The 19,440-nt window shown below is 34.7% G+C and overlaps 1 protein-coding gene across 3 annotated transcripts in view; it reads left to right on the forward strand.

Annotated features, from left to right (window-relative positions):
* The window catches only part of FSTL5 (follistatin like 5), a 707,698-nt gene that overhangs the window by 52,681 nt on the left and 635,577 nt on the right, over positions 1-19,440 (forward strand). The gene's annotated exons all lie outside the window — the stretch shown is intronic.

The following is a 19,440-nucleotide window of genomic DNA, read 5'->3' on the forward strand; positions in this document are numbered from 1 at the left end:
GAATTTTCAGTTTCTGAGAGGTTGTTAAAAACCACAACACCACTTGTAGGTTTATTTGTAGATATATCTACTTATATCTCTATTGAATCATTATTTAATATAATTAATTTATACATTAATTCAGTTTAAGTCTATTAGATGAATATATGTTGGTGATGGTTATATCTTCTTATTTTATGCTTCTTATTAAGACTATATTTTCTCTCTAATTCCTTCACCATGTTTGCATATTTTTTACCTACATTTTATCTCAGATTTGAGTATTTCTATGCCAAATATCTTTGTTCTTATTTGGAATAGATAGATAGATTGATTGATATAAATATACATTTCTGTTCTTTTAAGTGCTTCTTGAAGACAACATGTTGCTAGATCTTATTTTTTGACCCATCAGAGTTTTAAATGGTGAATTTAGACTGTTTTTAATTACTATTATTACTCTTACATTTGGTTTTGTTTTCAACATCTTCCATTTATATTTCATATGTGTTTTACTCTACTTTTATGTTCTATTTTTCTTGTTTCTTCCTTTCATTGTACAGGTATAATTTCCTTTAATTGGTTTAAATGTTATAGTTTGGTTTTCTCATTATCATATAAAATCTATACTTAAAACTCAGGTTTATATTCTATTTATGATTTATTAACTTCCTTAACATTTATATCTACCCATAGAACAACACATATTTCACTTAGATTAGACTTTAATCCCTTTGTATTCTACTGTCTGTCCTCCCAAAACAGAACAAGTTGATAGTCTACATCTGTGCCTTTACCTAATATGCAACTAGCTTTTCTTTTCTTTTTCTTTTTTTGTCCTTGTTATTTAGGCAATTATATACTTGTTGTCATGATGTTATTTCCTTGTCAAATTCTTCTGGAGTCTTTTTTCTCATCTTAATGAAATATTTTCTCAAAGAGTGACTTTCAAAGTGAAAGGGGAAAAAGTCACAATGCAACAGTGAAGAACTCTGCTGAATTATTGACAGCCCAAAATATTGAAACCATATTTATTTTTTCCACCCTTATGCCTAAAGATATTTTATTATGAACTCACATATAAATGTTAAAAAATAAATTTTAGTAATTTAAACATTTCATTGTCTTATTATAAGTATGTTGCTATTTTGAGAAGTCTGATGTCAATATAATTCTTTTTTTATTATAATTTACTCTTTCTTTCTGGAATTTAAATATATATGTACAGTATATGTAATATATACATATATTATACATATGTCACTGATCTCTTTACATTTCACTCTATGCAAGTAGTTATAATTTGTTTTCTTATATCTTAATTGATACATTATAAACTCTTTTGATTCTAGATTAATTACGTAGTGTGGATAATGTATTTCCACTATTTCTTCTACTCTTTCTTACTTCCGTTTTTAGGTTTCTATTTTCCAGGAATCCCTATTAACAGTTGAAGGCACTACTAATTAGAAGCCTTGTATCACGTAATGTCACTGACATTTTTTCTAACACTCTTTCCAGGATTCTTTGTCTTATCTCACTTATACTTTGCTAATCATTCTGCTTCATTCTTCCTGCAGTTTATTTCATTTCTCATTTTATTGTTTCAACTATTACACTGTTCATGATTAATATTTCTACTTAGTTTCTCTCTATGATTACTTGTTCTCATTTCATTTACTAAAACATTTTCTTAAATATGCCCATCATGCTTATTTTAAAATTATAATTATCTCCCATGGTTTATGTTGTCTATTTGCCTTTATCTTCTAGTAATTGTATTAAGATGCCTAGATGTTTTGATCTGCAAAATCATGTTTAGGCACTGCTCCCTGTTAATCCTGATTTGATTCAAAAGAGAGTAAGAGACCGCAGTGTTAAAATCCTTAGGCACCAAAGAAACATCTCTAATCTTTCCAGTACTACAAATGTTCCACAAACTCCTGTACTGAGAAGTTTACCTTTCAACCCTTTGAAAGGAACAGTGTTGTGAAAGTGTAATGCCCTCAGATTGTAATCCATAAATCCTTGTGATCTTGAAATACAGTAGGTAGAGAAATACATGAGCAAGAATATATAATCAGCCAGCTCACTCCAGCTGGGGGCTTGAGCTGCACTGAAAGTATTCTGTTGAAACCCATAAAAGGTGTGGAAAGAAAATAATATGCCTAAAAGGATATTGCTGTGGTTTATGTCAAAGAGTGTTTTTCCTATGTTTTCCTCTAAGAGTTTTATAGTGTCTGGTCTTACATTTAGGTCTTTAATCCATTTGGAGTTTATTTTTGTGTATGGTGTTAGGTAGTATTCTAATTTCATTCTTTTACACGTAGCTGTCCAGTTTTCCCAGCACCACTTATTGAAGAGGCTGTCTTTTCTCCATTGTGTGTTCTTGCCTGCTTTGTCATAAATTAGGTGACATATGTGCATGGGTTTATCTCTGGGCTTTCTATCCTGTACCATTGATCTATGTTTCTGTTTTTGTACCAGTACCATATTGTCTTGATTACTGTAGCTTTGTAGTATAGTTTCAAGTCACGGAGCCTGATTCCTCCAGCTCCGTTTTTCTTTCTCAAGATTGCTTTGGCAGGAAGAGATATGTGGATATATGTATATGTTTAGCTGATTCACTTTGTTGTAAAGCAGAAACTAACACACGACTGTAAAGCAATTATACTCCAATAAAGATGTTTAAAAAAAAAAAGATTGCTTTGGCTATTCAGGGTCTTTTCTGTTTCCATACAAATTGTAAAATTTTTTATTCTAATTCTGTGAAGAATGCCATTGGTAGTTTGATAGGGATTGCATTGAGTCTGTAGATTTCTTTGGATAGTATAGTCATTTTCACAATATTGATTCTTCCAATCCAAGAACATGGTATATTTCTCCATCTGTTTATGTCATCTTTGATTTCTTTCATGAGTGTTTTATAGTTTTCTCAGTACAAGTCTTTTGCCTCCTTAGGTAGCTTTATTCCTAGGTATTTTATTCTTTTTGTTATGATGGTAAATAGGATTATTTCTCCTTCTGATTTTTCGTTGTTAGTGTGTAGGAATGCCAGAGATTTCTGTGCATTAATTTTGTATCCTGCAACCTTACCAAATTCATTGATTAGTTCTAGTAGTTTTCTGGTGGCATTTTTAGGATATTCTATATATAGTGTCAAGTCATCTTCAAACAGTGACTGTTTTACTTCTTCTTTTCCAATTTGTATTCCTTTTATTTCTTTTTTCTCTGATTGCCATGGGTAAGACTTCCAAAACTATGTTGAATAAGAGTGGTGAGAGTAGACACCCTTATCTTTTTCCTGACAAACATTAGTGGAAATGCTTTCAGTTTTTGAACATTGAGTATGATTTTTTCTGTGGGTTTGTCATATATGGCCTTTATTATGTTGAGGTAGGTTCCCTCTATGCCCATTTCTGGAGAGTTTTTTATATAAATGGGTGTTGAATTTTGTCAAAAGCTTTTTCTGCATCTATTGAGAGGATCATATGGTTTTTATTCCTTAATTTATTAATGTGGTGTATCACATAGATTAATTTGCATATATCAAAAATCCTTGCATCCCTCAGATAAATCTCACTTGATCATGGTGTATGATCCTTTTAATATGTTGTTGGATTCTGTTTGCTAGTATTTGTTCAGGATTATTGTATCTATGTTCATCAGTGTTATTGGTCTATAATTTTCTTTTTTTGTGATATCTTTTTCTGGTTTTGGTATCAGGGTGATGGTGGCTTCATAGAATGAATTTGGGAGTGTTCCTCCCTCTTCAATTTTTTGGAAGAGTTTGAGAAGAATCGGTTTTAGCTCTTCTCTACATGTGTGATAAATTTCACCTCTGAAGCCATCTGGTCCTGGACTTTTGTTTGTTGGAAGATTTTTAATTACAGTTTCAATTTCATTACTTGTGATAGGTCTGTTTATATTTTCTAATTCTTCCTGGTTCAGTCTTGGACAATTACACCTTTCCAAGAACTTATCCATTTCTTCGTGGTTGTCCATTTTATTGGCATATAGTTGTTTGTAGTAGTCTCTTATAATCCTTTGTATTTCTGTGGTGTCAGTTGTGATTTCTCCTTTTTCACTTCTAATTTTATTGATTTGCATCCTCTTCCTTTTCTTCTTGATGAGTCTGGCTAAGGGTTTATCAATTTTGTTTATCTTCTCAAAGAACTAGCTTTTAGTTTTATTGATCTTTGTTATTGTTTTCTTTGTTTCTATTTCATTTATTTCTGCTCTGATCTTTATGATTTCTTTCCTTCTATTGACTTTGGGTTTTCTTTGTTCTTCTTTCTCTAGTTGCTTTAGGTGTAGGGTTAGACTGTTTATTTGAGACTTTTCTTGTTTCTTGAGGTGAGATTGAATTGCTATAAACATCTTAGAGCTGCTTTTGCTGCATCCCATAGGTTTTGGGTCGTTGTGTTTTCATTGTCAATTGTTTCTATGTACTTTTTAATTTCTTCTTTGATTTCTTCAGTGATCTCTTGGTTATTTAGTAGCACACTGTTTAGCCTCCACGTATTTGTGGTTTTTACAGGGTTTTTTTCCTGTAATTGATTTCCAATCTCATAACACTCTGGTCAGAGAAGATGCTTGATACAGTTTCAATTTTCTTAAATTTTCCAAGGCTTGATGTGACCCAAGGTGTGATCTACCCTGGAGACTGTTCTGTGTGCCCTTGAAAAGAACGTGTATTCTGCCACTTTCGGCTGGAATGTTCTATAAATATCAATTAAATCTATCTGGTCTATTGTGTCTTTTAAAGCTTGTGTTTCCTTATTTATTTTGTTTGGATGATCTGTCCATTGGTGTAAGTGGGTTGTTAAAGTCCCCTACTATTATTGCATTACTGTTAATTTCCCATTTCATGGTTGTTAGCATTTGCCTTATGTATTGAGGTGCTCCTATGTTGAGTGCATAAACAATTTTAATTGTTATATCTTCTTCTTGGATTGATCCCTTGATCATTATGTAGTGTCCTTCCTTATCTCTTGTAACAGTCTTTATTTTAAAGTCTATTTTATCTGATATGAGTATTGATACTCCAGCTTTCTTTTGATTTCCATTTGCATGGAATATCTTTTTCCACCCCCTCACTTTCAGTCTGTATGTGTCCCTTGGTCTGAAGTGCGTCTCTTGTAGACAGCATATATATGGGTCTTGTTTTTGTATCCATTCAGCCAGTATGTGTCTTTTGGTTGGGGGATTTAATCCATTTACATTCAAGGTTATTATTGATATATATGCTCCTATTACCATTTTCTTAATTGTTTTTGGGTTTGTTTTTGTGTGTCTTTTTCTTCTCTTGTGTTTCCTGCCTAGAGAAGTTTCTTTAGCATTTGTTGTAAAGCTGGTTTGGTGTTACTGAATTCTCTTAGCTTTTGTTTGTCTGAAAAGCTTTTGATTTCTCCATCGAATCTGAATGAGATGCTTGCTGGGTAGAGTAATCTTGGTTGTAGGTTTTTCTCTTTCATAACTTTAAATATATCCTGCCACTCCCTTCTAGCCTGCAGAGTTTCTGCTGAAAAATCAGCTGACAACCTTATGGGGATTCTTTGTATATTATTTTTTTGTGTTTCCCTTGCCACTTTTAATATTTTTTCTTTGAATTTAATTTTTGTTAGCTTGATTAATATGTGTTTTGGTGTGGTTCTCCTAGGATTTATCCTGTATAGGACTCTCTTTGCTTCCTGGACTTGGGTGACAATTTCCTTTCCCATGTTGGGGAAGTAGTGGGAAGCAACAGCAGAGCACAGGGAGATCAGCTCAGTGCTTTGAGATGACCTAGAGAGGTGGGCTAGGGAGGGTGGGAGGAAGGCTCACGAGGGAGGGGATATGGGGATATATGTATGCATATGGCGGATTCACTTTGTTGTACAACAGATACTAACACAGTATTGTGAAGCAATTATACTCCAATAAAGATCGATTAAAAAAAAAAGAAAGAAAATAACATGCTTATAGATTCAATAAGGTTTTAATTGTCAGATTTAAATATGTATGTGTATACTACTAAATGCATTTCCTAAAGGGGGTGAAAACAATATTAACAGCAGTGGGTAGATCTGATGAATTACTGACCACCCAAATTGTATCTTGTCTGTAATATGTTATTGAATGTCATCTGTAACCTATCCTGGGATTTTACTTTTTTTATATCTTGCATATGTTTCAGTCCTTAGTGTATATTGTAAGTTTTTTGAGGGAAGAGGCTTTGACAACGATTGTAAACAGTAGGTTCTGTCAGCAAGATGGAGGGCTAGAGGTAGTCTCCCCCAGGAACACAACAAAACCAATAAATAACAACTGCAAACTGATGAAAGTAGCTCTGGGAAAGTTCTGGATCATAATAAAGGGCAGCAGAAATCCCGTGAAGCTAAAAATCTCAGGATCACTGCACAGAAAAACATAGGGAACATTTTACCTGCATCACCCTTTACCCCATTCCAGAGCAGCTCAGCACCAAGAGGTATCCCTTGGAGGTATTTTAGCCCATGAAAGCCTCACTGCCATGGATGTTTGCAGCCTTTGCTACTGAAGACCTCCACAGTCTTCACGAACACTAAACACAGCTGATGGAGCTGCCCAGAGTTCCTGCCTCTTCATCTCCTCTGGCGCTAGAGATGTCTGTAGTGAGACCTACACACAGGGGCCCCACCCACTGCCTCACTGCTTTGCCCTGCTCTCCAGGATTGGAACACCACAGTGCCTCACTATCTATAGGACCAGAGCTGCTGCTGCTCTGCCCCCACCCGCTGCCCAAGCTCTAAGTCAAGGCTTTGATCCACCATCACTGTGACTGCACTGCTGTAGCTCTGTGTGGCCACTGGGCTTCTAAGTTGCAACTTTGTCCCACCATCACTGGGTCCAAGCTGCTGCTGTTCTGTGGCTACCCCGGGTCATGTTTCAGCTTTGACCCACCATCACCAGGCTGCACTGCTACGGCTCTGTGCCCAGAGTTGTAAGTTGTGACTTTGACTTGCTTGCTATCACTGGCGCTGAGTTGCTGCTGTTTTGCAGTCTCTCCTGGGACTAGAGTCAGGACTTTGATCCTCCACCCTCAGAGCATGCAGCTACTGCACTCTATCAACCCAGGGCCTTGCTACTGCTGCATCCTCTCCCATCCTCTGCAGACTGAGTCACTGCAGTGAGCCCCAGAGACCCAGACCCCAGTTCCATAGGAGATTTTCACACTCCTGCAACTCAGACACTGACACCACCACTGCTGCAAGTGCATCTGTGCCCCAGGATCCAGGCACTGTGGAAGTTCAATGTGCACCTCATCCCAGGGTCCTGGCTCCACTGCTATTCTGAGAGTAATGTGTCAGACCTGGCACCAAAAGGGATCTCTTGGTGAGAACATCCTCCAACAGGCAAAAAAGAATAGAAGGACTCTAACAGCCTTCGCCTCTGCGGACTGCAATAGCTCTAGCTGCCACAGCCACTCCAGAACCTCTGTAGTCTCAGCCACAGAAGACCACCCACTCTCTTTGCCAACATTAGCCTAGACTGATGGAGTTTCATGTGACCTCCTTGGAACCAAAGACACTGCACCCCACCCAGCCAGCACTCTTGTAGATACCTTCAGGTGAAAATATTTCCACATTAAATCCAGTCTGAAAAGTCTGGAAGAGATGACTGCTCCATCAAATAAGCAGACCTCAATGTAAAGCCAATAGAAACATGAAAAAGCAAGGAAACATGACACCACCAAAGGCACACAATAATTTTCCAGTAACTGACCTCAGAGAAATGGAGATCTGCAAGATACCTAAAAAATGATTCAAAATAATTATTTTGAGTAAAACTCAGTGAGATTTAAGGGAACACAGACAAAGGAGTCAATGAACTAGTAAAAGAATGCATGAACAAAACGAGAAGTTCAACACAGAGATAGAAATCATAAAAAAAAAAGAACTGACCAGACATCTGGAGCTGAAAAAAAAAAAAAAAACAGTGACTAAAAATGAAAAAGGAAACAGAGAGCTTAAATACCAGGCTCTATCAAGCATTAGAAAGAATATGTGAATTTGAAGACAGATCTCTTGATATTATTGAATCAGATGAGAAAAAAGAATAAGAATGAAAAAGAGTGAAGAAAGCTTAGGTGAATTATGGGACACCATTAAGAAAAACAATATTTGCATTATAGAAGTCCCAGAAGGAAAAGGGAGAGGGAGAAAAGGACGGAAAACTTATTTAAAGAAATATGGCTGAAAGCTTTCCAGATCTGGGAAGAGATACAGCCATCCAGGTACATGAAGGTCAAACATCCCCAAATAGATTCAACCCAGAGATCTTCACCAAGACACGTTATAATCAAACCCTCAAAAATCAAACACAGAGAAAAAATTTTGAAAGCAGTAAGAGAAAAAAAAGACTCATCAAATACAAGGGAACCCCAAAGAGAAATGCTATCATCAGATTCCTCAACAGAAAGTTTGCAATCCCATTTACAATAGCATCAAAAACAATAAACTTAACCAAGGAAGTGAAACACCTATACACTGAAAACGATGAGATATAGATGAAAGAAATTGAAGAAGATACAAATAAATGGAAAGATATCCACGTTCTTGAATTAAAAGAATTAATATTGTGAAAATGTCCATATTACCCAATGAGATAACAGATTCAATACCTGTAATTCCAATGACATTTTTCACCAATGGAAAAAAATCTGTCCTGACATTTGAATGAAACCACAAAAGACCCCAAAGAGCCATAACAATATGGAGAAGAAAGAACAAAGCAGGAGGCTTCACACCTAATTTCAAATTATATTTCAAACTTAGGTAATCAAAACAATATGGTACTGGCATAAAAGGAAGCACGTAGAACAGTGGAACAGAATCAAGAGCCCATAAATCAACCACACATACAAGGTCAGCTAATTTTTGACAAGGGCACCCAGAACATGCAATGGGAAAAGGATAGCCTCTTCAGTAAATGGTGCTAGGAAAACTGGGTATCCACATGCAGAAGATTAAAACTGGAACTCCATCTTACAGCACTCATAAAACTTAACTCAAAATGGATTAAAGACCTACTTGTAAGATCTGAAACAGTAAAACTACTGGAAGAAAACATAGGAAAAAATTATTTATTTTTTGGAAATGACTCCAAATCATAAGCAACAAAAGCAAAAATAAACAAGTCGGACTACATCAAACAAAAAACCTTCAGCAGAGCAAAGGAAACAATCAATAAATTAAAAAGGCAACCTACAGAATGAGAGAAAATATCTGCAAATCATATATCTGATAAACGGTTAGTTTAAAATATAAATAACTTATACAACTCAATAACAAAAAAGCAAATAATCCAATTAAAAATAGGAAAAATAGCTAAATAGACATTTTTCCAAAGAATATATCCAAATGGCTAACTAATACATAAAAATGTGCTCAACATCACTAATCATCAGGGAAACGCAAATCAAAAGTGCAATGAGATATCATCTCACAACCTGTTATAATGGCTATTATCAAAAAGACAAAAGATAACAAGTGTTTAAGAAGATGTGGGGAAAAGGGAACCCTATTGCACTATCGATGGGAATGTAAATTGCTACAGATATTATAGAAAATGGTAGAGTTTTTCTTCAAAAAAATTAAGATAAACCTACAGTATGATCCAGAATTCCCACTTCTGGGTGTATATCTGAAGGAAAAGAAATTACTATCTGGAAGAGATATCTGCACCCTTATGTTCTTTTAGCATTAGACAATAGCCAGCACATGGAAGCAACCTAAGTGTCAATGGACAGATGAATAGATATTGAAAATGAAATATTATTCAGCCATTAAAAAATGGAAATACTGCCATTTGGGACAACACTAATGAAACTGGAGATCATTATGCTAAGTGAAATAAGCCAGATGGAGAAAGACACATGCTGTATAGTATCACCAATATGTGGAATATTTTTAAAAAGTCAGCTTCATAGAACAAAGAATAGAATGGTGGGTGGTTGCAAGTGTTGAGGGGAAGGGAAATGGGGTGATGCAGTTCAAAGGGTACAAATTTAAAAGAAGTCATAAGAAGTTACAAGAAGAATAAGTCTGAGGGTCTAAGCGTACGTACAGTACATTGACTATATTTAATAATAACAACCCCATATTGTATACAGTGGTCTCTCCATATCTGCAGATGTGGAGCCCATGGATATGGAGGGCCAATTCTACTATGCCATTTTATATAAGGAACTTGAGCACCCATGGATTCTGGTATCCTTGGAGGTCCTGAACCCAATCCCTGCAGATACCAACTGATGACTGTACATGAAAGTTACTGAGAGCTCTTAAACATTCTCACCACACCTAAAAAGAATTGACCATGTAATATGATGAATGTGTGAATTATCTTGATTTTGGTAATCATTCCACACTGTGTGTGTTTTTGAAAATATTTATAATACCATCAGGTTGTATACCTTAAATATATACAATTATTGTTGTCAATTATTCCTCAATAAAGTTGAAAAAAGTAAACAATTGTAAACATAATGCCATAGATCTCACTTACCTTTTGGTGAAGATTAAGCTGATATTACAATAGCTGTTATCACCTACCTGGCTAAGCATGAATGAAAATCCTATCAAATATTCTTCTACCTATTCTAGAAAGACCCCAGTTGGGCAGCTCATCTTTTTATAAGGGCAGTTTAACTCAGGTTTGGGCTCAGGTCTCATGTAATCATATTTGCTTGAAAATACTTCTGTACATGTCATGGTCATCACCCCCTAGAGAACTTCATGAACTTACAGTTTGAAAATGCAAGTAGGGGAAGCTAGACTGTGACTTTTGGTCGCCTCAGATGAGATAATATATGTAAACGACTTAAAAATTGCTTGCCACCTAGTAAAACTGATATGAGTGTTTTAATCTCCCCGCTTCTCCTCCTCCTCCTCCTATCCCTCCTCTTCCTCTCCATCTCCTTCTCCTCCTCCTACTAATTCTCCTTCTTCTACTTGCATTCCTCAAGCCTCAATCTTCTTTTCATTGACACTTGCAAATGGTCTCTCTGCCTATTGGGAGGCAACTGGTGTGTTGATGCTTAGACTCCATGCTACTGACCACTGTTGTTCTTATCTTCCTCAAAACGCCCCATGGTTAGCTGTGCCAAGAGTATCTCATATTAGGATGGGGTTATCTGGGATACCTGGCTATAAGTATTTATAGTTTCTTCATTGCAGGATATAGTTTATTGACAAAGTATATTCTCAGTAATAAATGGTAGTTATTAATTGGCAGTCTTTCTAAGTTTTATATTGCTATCCATCAATCCAATAACAAGTTCTCTATCTTTTTTTCCTTAAAATCCCATAAAAATATCAAATATAATATGAACCTACAATAAGAAGCTACTACAATTTTTTTTAACTTTTTATTTTATATTGGAGTATAGTTGATTTACAGTGTTGTGTTAGTTTCAGGTGTACAGCAAAGTGATTCAGTTATATATATCTATTCTTTGACTTCGGAATTAATGACATCACACTAACAAATTAAGCCAAAAGAGAAACAGCTGTAGATTGACAGTCTATAGCTTTTATAGCTTGTACTTTGAATGTCTATATAGAGCTAGATCTCTCTCTATCACATATATATATATATATATTATATATATATATATCATAGCAAATATTTTATCAAATTTTAACATGTTAAACATATATGTTAGACTATTAACATCAAATTTAACATATGTTATATGTTTGTTAGACTATTAATATATCTGATGACATTTCTTTAAAAAATTAAGAAAATTACTTTCATGTCATAAAAAGCTGAAAATTACTAGTTACCCAACTGTATTTAATGTTTACCATACCAACTCTGCACTACCACAAACATTGTCTGCAGTTTTGCAGTCTTACCATGCAACCTCATGGATCCTTAACTTCTTTCATGCTATGTTTTCTGCACAGAATCTTCTCCTTCCCTTTGCTGTAGAGATCAGCTACAGCAATTATTCTTAATTAATAATTCTGTAATTATTCTTACAACCTCTTTTTCTCTCTGTATATCCCTAGTTCTCCACACTCACAAAGCTTCCCTTCACCTGCCTCAGTTAAGACAGAATGCATTGCTCCCTTGACCTTTCCCTCTAGATTTTATACACAATTCCACTATTGAATGTCACGTTTTATTTCACAGGTTGTGTTTTACCTGTTTCTTCTTCACTAGGCTGTTAAATTCCAGAGTTCAGACACTGTATTAAGAATGGTACCCACTCTCTTGTTAGATACTCTTCTAGACACTGTGGATGTACCAGTTAAGACGTGTGGGACATATACTCCAATAACGGGAACATATCATGTGCAAATAAATACATATTATCCCAGGAAGTGGTAACTTCTGTGAGAAATGAACAAAAAGTTAAGAAAATCAAATAGCAATGGGGTGTTGTTTTAGAAAGAATGGATAGGGATTGGGGCTTGTTGCAAGGGTGATATTAAATCAGAAACATGTGGAATCTAGAAAAATGGTACAGATGATCTTATTTGCAAAGCAGAAGTACAGTTACAGACATAGATAAAAAATGTATGGACACCAAGGGGGTAAAGGGGGGTTGGGGTGAATTGGGAGATTGGGATTGACATATATACACTATTGATACTATGTATAAAACAGATAACTAATAAGAACCTACTGTATAGCACAGGGAACTCTACTCAATGCTCTGCGATGACCTAAATGGGAAGGAAATCCAAAAAAGAGGGGATGTATGTATACGTATAGCTGATTCACTTTGCTGTACAGTAGAAACTAATCCAACATTGTAAAGCAGCTATATCCAATAAAAATTAATTTTAAAAAACTTAAAAAAGTAAATCAGAAACATGGCTTAAATTCCAAAGGGCACGATCTTAAATAAAAGGTAAGAAGGTTGTGATTAAACGTAGTAAGACTGAAAATTCACCATTACATTTTATTAAAAATACATTGATAAACCCAAGATTTAGGAGTCTAGTTACACTGCATTATGATTGTGATATCTCTAATTTTCCAGACATTTTATAATTAAATTGCCACCAACAAAATATGTTTGAGGGAATGTATGTACATATGTGTGTGTGCGTGAGTGTGTGCATTGAAGGCCTGGGGGAGAGAGCTAGTGTGTTCATGGGTATGCATGCATCAGAATGGCATAGAAGCGATTTGTTACAAGACTGTGGTGGACCAGCTCCACTGAAAGTCTTCTATTCCCAATTTCCATGAATTTACAATCTATATTACTGAATAGCTCTAATAAATATCATAAAAACATTTAATATTTCATATTTTTACCACCTAGCACATGGAAATGTTAAACAAATATATATTGAACATGAGTACTCTACTGAAAATTAGCAATTCACAAATTTTGTTTATTGGTATTTGTCTGGGAAACAATTATTATTTACATCGAATAGAAGGGAAGAGTTCTGAGAAGGAATTTAAACTAGGCGGCCTTCTAAAATTAATAATCTTTATGTATGTTTGCCACCAAAATTTATATTTATATATGCTTCCTTTCCATCCATTGGCTGTTTTCACTGTTAGGATCTATTGACCTTTAGTCATGAGTTTAAAATTACATACGTTTACCTGAGCTTGTATAGCACTACTGTGTATATACGTAAAGCCACCTTTGGTGAATGATGACATCAATTTACTTCAAGAACAGGTGTGGATCATATGAACCGGGAGGAAGATTACTTCATTTAGGACACATCACTTTTGGTTACTACAGACTTCGTTGTATCATTTGTTAATTTTTAAATTTTAAGTTAATTGATTCATTGTGGGCTTTATTCAATATGCCTGGAAAACTCTTCCATAAATTTGATTTGCCTTACATCCCATGACAGAAGTTACTTTTTGCAGCACATGACCAACCTAAACACAGTTTGAGTGTGTTTCATTACAAACTATTGGCAAAGAAAAATAAATAAATAAAAATACCTTTTTTCCCTCCTGACTTTAAAGAGGTGAAGTCTATATTCTCTTAGCCAATGCCACCAATTCAACCAAAGGAAACATTATGTTTGAAACAAAGGGGTCTTCTTAAGAAGACAACAACTTTCTAATATTATCATGTTAATTATCTAGGTAGCATGGGCTTACCATAGCTTTTAATTAATGGCCAAATGCAAACTGAGTCACATGGGGCTGAGGAAAAACCATAGCGACCCAGAAATCTTTTCTTCATTACTCTTGTATTAAAGGAGGGAAGACTCTTGCATTTTCCACCCTTGATGACCCCTACTTCCTTCATGTATTGATAGTATAGACTGGTTATGATCATGTGTATTCCAATGAAAGATTAAGTGAGACAGAGAGACAATCTGTTTACTTTTCTAAGGAACCAATTTAATTCTAGCTGCACCTGTTTCATTCTACAACCCTCTGTGTGAAGGGAAGCCTGTGGGATTCCTATTATTGACCAAAGGGCATATAAGGAGTCTCATTATTCTAATATCATACATATGCAATTAAAAAAAAAAAAAGGTATCCATGGGTATTACCTGTATAGGCTTCAGGCCTTTTCCTTAAAGTGATTTAAGCTTTATAACACGGAATGGGAGGACAAGTCACTGATAGTCTGATGATTATAACTCAATGCTCTTATGATGGACATGATGCACTCAGGATTCAGGTGGTTTCTTCTCTTCCCAGAGAGCATGTGATTCACAGCCAGAAGGAAGAAACAAGATAAATTATGCTTGAAGTTGTCATAGCCAGATATTTAGTTTTAGTGTTTGATCATAAGGCATACATTTTTATTATATAGCCATCATCAGATGTTAATAAATGTCATACCAAAATCCAAATACTAGATAAGAAACATTCTTAATAATATCTTCTAGAGTGATAACATTCTGCCCATTTAAATTCTGCACAGGTTGCTGTGCATTGATGTTATTTGGCTATATTTTAGTTTGCTTAGATATTTTAGGACCACCACATCTCATTTTAAAAATTATTGCTTCCAACTTGACTTAATTTTACCCTGGCTTAGCTATGTTCCACTCATTATGTTGTATTTTGTTTAATATTTAAGAAATCATATCTTACAATCATGTGTTTCTTCTGAATCCGTACTTCTGTCCAGATTGTCTTTGCTAATCTTTAACATACTGTCTGAAAGGATCTGTTTGCCCATTTCTACTATTGAGCTGGATTTCGTGTAGTCTATTTATGTAATAAAGATAGCACTTTGGGATTCTTCCAAGAAATGGTGTGGTATGAAGTAAAACATGAATCGTTTGCTTTGATTTAGCTTTGATACATAGCCAAATATATATTTCTTATTTTAAGACAAGACTACTTTGTCAGAAAACCTTTTGGAAGAATATTAAAATTGAGATATACCAAGAGATTGGCACTTCTCCTATTATGGACAAGACCTAAGTTTTCATAACGTAAAAATGGTTCTCAAAACTATCGTGCAGACAGGGTAGAAAGTTTTTCTGACCTCTTAAGACTTATCGCATAATTAAATAATTATAGTTTTCTTCTTAACATTTCCTCATTTAAAAATTAACATTTAAAATATAAAGTGATAGTTTGTAAAATAAAATTGTGGATAATACATATTGCTTAGTGAACAATGCGATATTTTAGTGATAGAGACAAATTGGAACAGTTATTACTTTGAAAATCCTAAATTATACATATATGTGTATACACACACACACACACACACACACACTTACACTGACAGGGTTCTAATACAAGTTCAGGAATAAACGAGGTAGTTTATCCCTTTTACCTTCCTACATTACAAGTCTGTTCCTACTCTTCCCAGTCCATAAAATTAAATTAATCATTAATTTATCTTCTGTAAATGCAGGCTTCTTAAATATTTACCATTTGTAAAATTTTAAGGATATTTCATTGGTAATTTATAATTACATACAATTGTACAAATAGAGAATTGAGTGTTAAGAAAATAATAAAATAAAATACAATATCGGTGAGTGCTAAGCCTATTTGACTATAGTTAAAATAAGTCACTATATATTTATGATGGCAAAACTCAGGATTTCAAAAACACCAAGCTGTTTTACTCAACTAACCTCACAAAAACCAGTGCATTTAAAATCTACGCTATCTCCACAAATTTCTGACAAGCCATCCTACTTCACCACTCAGCAGACTTTCCTTCTATTGCATAAAGAAAATAAATCATCACAGATTGAACATGTTTAATTTATCATATCAAACCTACAAAACTCCTGCATTTATAACCATGCCTTCCTATGCCCACCGGTTACATTAGAGGAACTGGTTGTCTTTCTAACTAAATTTTGTCCCCAATTATGTTCTGTATCACATCTACTTTTTCAATAACCTTATAAAGTTAGTCTAATCATCTCTCCCTTTTATCTTAATCCTCTCCATTTCTACTATGTATCTCCTATCATTTAGACTTTCTCAATTCTCACTTATGTAAATAATATACATTTATACAAAATAAAACAAAAAGACAAGTGAGCAAAACAAACACTATACCTCTGTGGACCTCCCTTCACTCTTCAGCTACACACCATCCTAGACCTTTCTTTCCCAGCTGTGTTTCTCTCATTCCACTTTTACCACTTCCTTTATGTCTCAATTACCCTCTCCTTCAATGAATAACTTCAGTTTTACTTCCAAGCCCAAACACCATCAAAAATGTGCTTTCTTTTAAATCAGTGATTCCATATATGTCAGTTCATCTGAAGGGCATTGCCTTAGATCTAATTTTACTAGAGCAATCATAATAATTCTATACTATTGAAAATTTTCCACTTACATAATATATTCCCTAGTATTCCATGATTCCATGCTCTCCTGTTTGTTCTCCTATAATTTGTCTATCCTTCCATTCTCTTTTGTTGGCTAATTCGACTTTATATTTTTCTTATATTGTTTACAATATTCAGTTCTAGATCATTCAACTCTATTATATGTTCTCCAGATGCAGTACTGATGGTTTATACATAGGCTGGTGATTTCTAAATTTATGCAACTTGTTAAAATATCTCCCATAAGTTCCAGGTATTTTGACCATCATCCTACTTTGCATCCTCAAAGTGATATTCAAAGTAAAATCAGAGTCAAATGTCAAACCCATGAAAATGTCAGGCTCTTTACTCTTAAGAGACAGAGAAGGATTATTTTAAGTGTCTAAACAACAAGGAAGATGGAGAGATGAAGAAGATGAGAAAAATGATCAAAGAAGTCAGGGAAGATCAGAAGTTTAGTTTTAGACATGATAGGTAAGCTGTTATTAGATAATCAAGTAAAGATGTCAAAAATAAAGCTGAGTCCTCAAGTCCATTCTCTACGTCTGCATCTTTATTCCTGTCCTGCCCCTAGGTTCTTCATAAACATTTTTTTTTTTTCTTTTTAGATTCCACTGGGAGGAGGAAGGGTAAGCTGGGACAAAGTGAGAGAGTTGCATGGACTTATATATACTATGAAATGTAAAATAGATAGCTAGTGGGAAGCAGCCGCATAGCACAGGGAGATCAGCTCAGTGCTTTGTGACCACCTAGAGGGGTGGGATAGGGAGGGTGGGAGGGAGATGCAAGAGGGAGGAGATATGGGGATATATGTATACGTATAGCTGATTCACTTTGTTATAAAGCAGAAGCTGGCACACCATTGTAAAGCAATTATACTCCAATAAAGATGTTAAAAAAATAAATAAGTAAAGCTGAATCTTTGAATCTGAAGTACAATATTGAGGATTAGCTAGTGATATAAATTGAGAGTCCTTAGGAAAATATGGCACTTAAAGCCAGAAGAGTAGAAAAGATCACCAAAGGAATGAGGTGTATAGAAGAAAGATAAGGGCTCAGTGTCTAGGAAACTAGTAGTTAGAAATTGAGGAGACAAGAAGGGATCAGTACAGGAGATAGAACAGGGGTAGCCAGACAAGAGAAAAATGAACAAAGCAGGACAGTACCAGAACGTAAGCCAAGAAGGGATAAAAGTGTTTCTTATTTGGCCATCTTCCTTATCTTAGAGGTAATGCCATTCTTCTACTGGCTTAGACACTTGAGATCACCCTTTTATGCACTGTATCTCACACCCAACACTTATTCTATCAACAAACCTTTCCAGCTCTAACTGATATTCCAACTCTACTGGCACCACACCTTTCTGAGCCATTATCACCTCCCACCAGGATTCCTGCAATACCTTCTCTACTGGTCCCTTTAATTTTGTCCTTCCCTTGTTCAAACTATTCTCAATAGCCAGAATGATTCTACTGAAATGTAACTCAGATAATGTTAGTCCTCTGAGAAGAAACTCTCAATGTCTTTTTCAGCTCTCTCAGTGCAAAAACCAAAGAAATAACCAGGGACCGCTGTGCTAGTCTCTCTGCCCCCGTTGCCTCCTTGATTGAACTTCCTACAAAACTCCCCTCACTCAGCCTGCCCTGTTACACAGGTCTCCTTGGTATTTTTGACAATGCCAAGACCTCCTGTATCTCAGGAAGTTTGCAGTTGTTTTTCTCTCCTAAAACATGTTTTCCCCAGTTATATCATCTCATCTCACTCAGAATTTTATTCAAAAATTATTTATCATTATACACCTGTGTAAAATTGTAGTTATTCACTACAAAATAACTCATTTTAGGGTATATATTTTTCTAAATATAATTTATTACCATTTATGTAATAATTAGGTTCCAAAAGGACATAATTTTTGGTTTTTTCATCCTTCGTAGTCTTATCACTTGGAGCAGTGTCTGGCACATAGAAGTGATCTATGCAAATTTGTTGAAAGAATGAATGAGAAAATGGCAAAAGATGAGGAGAGAGAGACACACAGATTTTTCTCTTCCTCAGTACCCACTTGGAAAATTTAAACCAGCTTGACCTAAAATTATGAAAAAATAATGTACTTTTAAAGCACGTAATTTATATTTATTTATGTAATATACATAAATTTGTATTTCATATTTAAATTTTAGTTTAAATGAACAACAAATACTCTAAATTAAAAATACATCAGAACTGAAAAAAATCAATTAATTAACACAGGACAGTACATAATTTAATCACAAAGCCTGGATGGGTTAGAATGAGAGACAGAGTACAAAGTTTTAGTCTAATAGAATTATACATAGGGTTGGCTGTTTCAGTAAATATACATTTGTCAATATGCATTTTTATTATCATAATCTGACTCTGGGATGAGTGCTTGCTGCAAAATAAGTTCTTTATATTTTTTAATGTGTTGATAAATTTTACCAAAATTTATTAACATTCATACAATTCTGCAGTTCTCTGTGTATGTGTGAGACATTTTGTTAGAAACATAGTTCAAAATTATTTTTAGTATGAGACCCTGAAACTTTTAGACAGAGTAAACTGTGCCTGAATATGAATCGAGAAGTTATAGAGTGCACAATTTCTACTTAAAAACTTGAAAGCAAGCTAATTCTTCTGGGGTTGCCTGGTAACTAAT

This window comes from Eubalaena glacialis, chromosome 5, assembly GCF_028564815.1.
Source record: "Eubalaena glacialis isolate mEubGla1 chromosome 5, mEubGla1.1.hap2.+ XY, whole genome shotgun sequence".
In the NCBI taxonomy this organism is placed as follows: Eukaryota; Metazoa; Chordata; class Mammalia; order Artiodactyla; family Balaenidae; genus Eubalaena; species Eubalaena glacialis.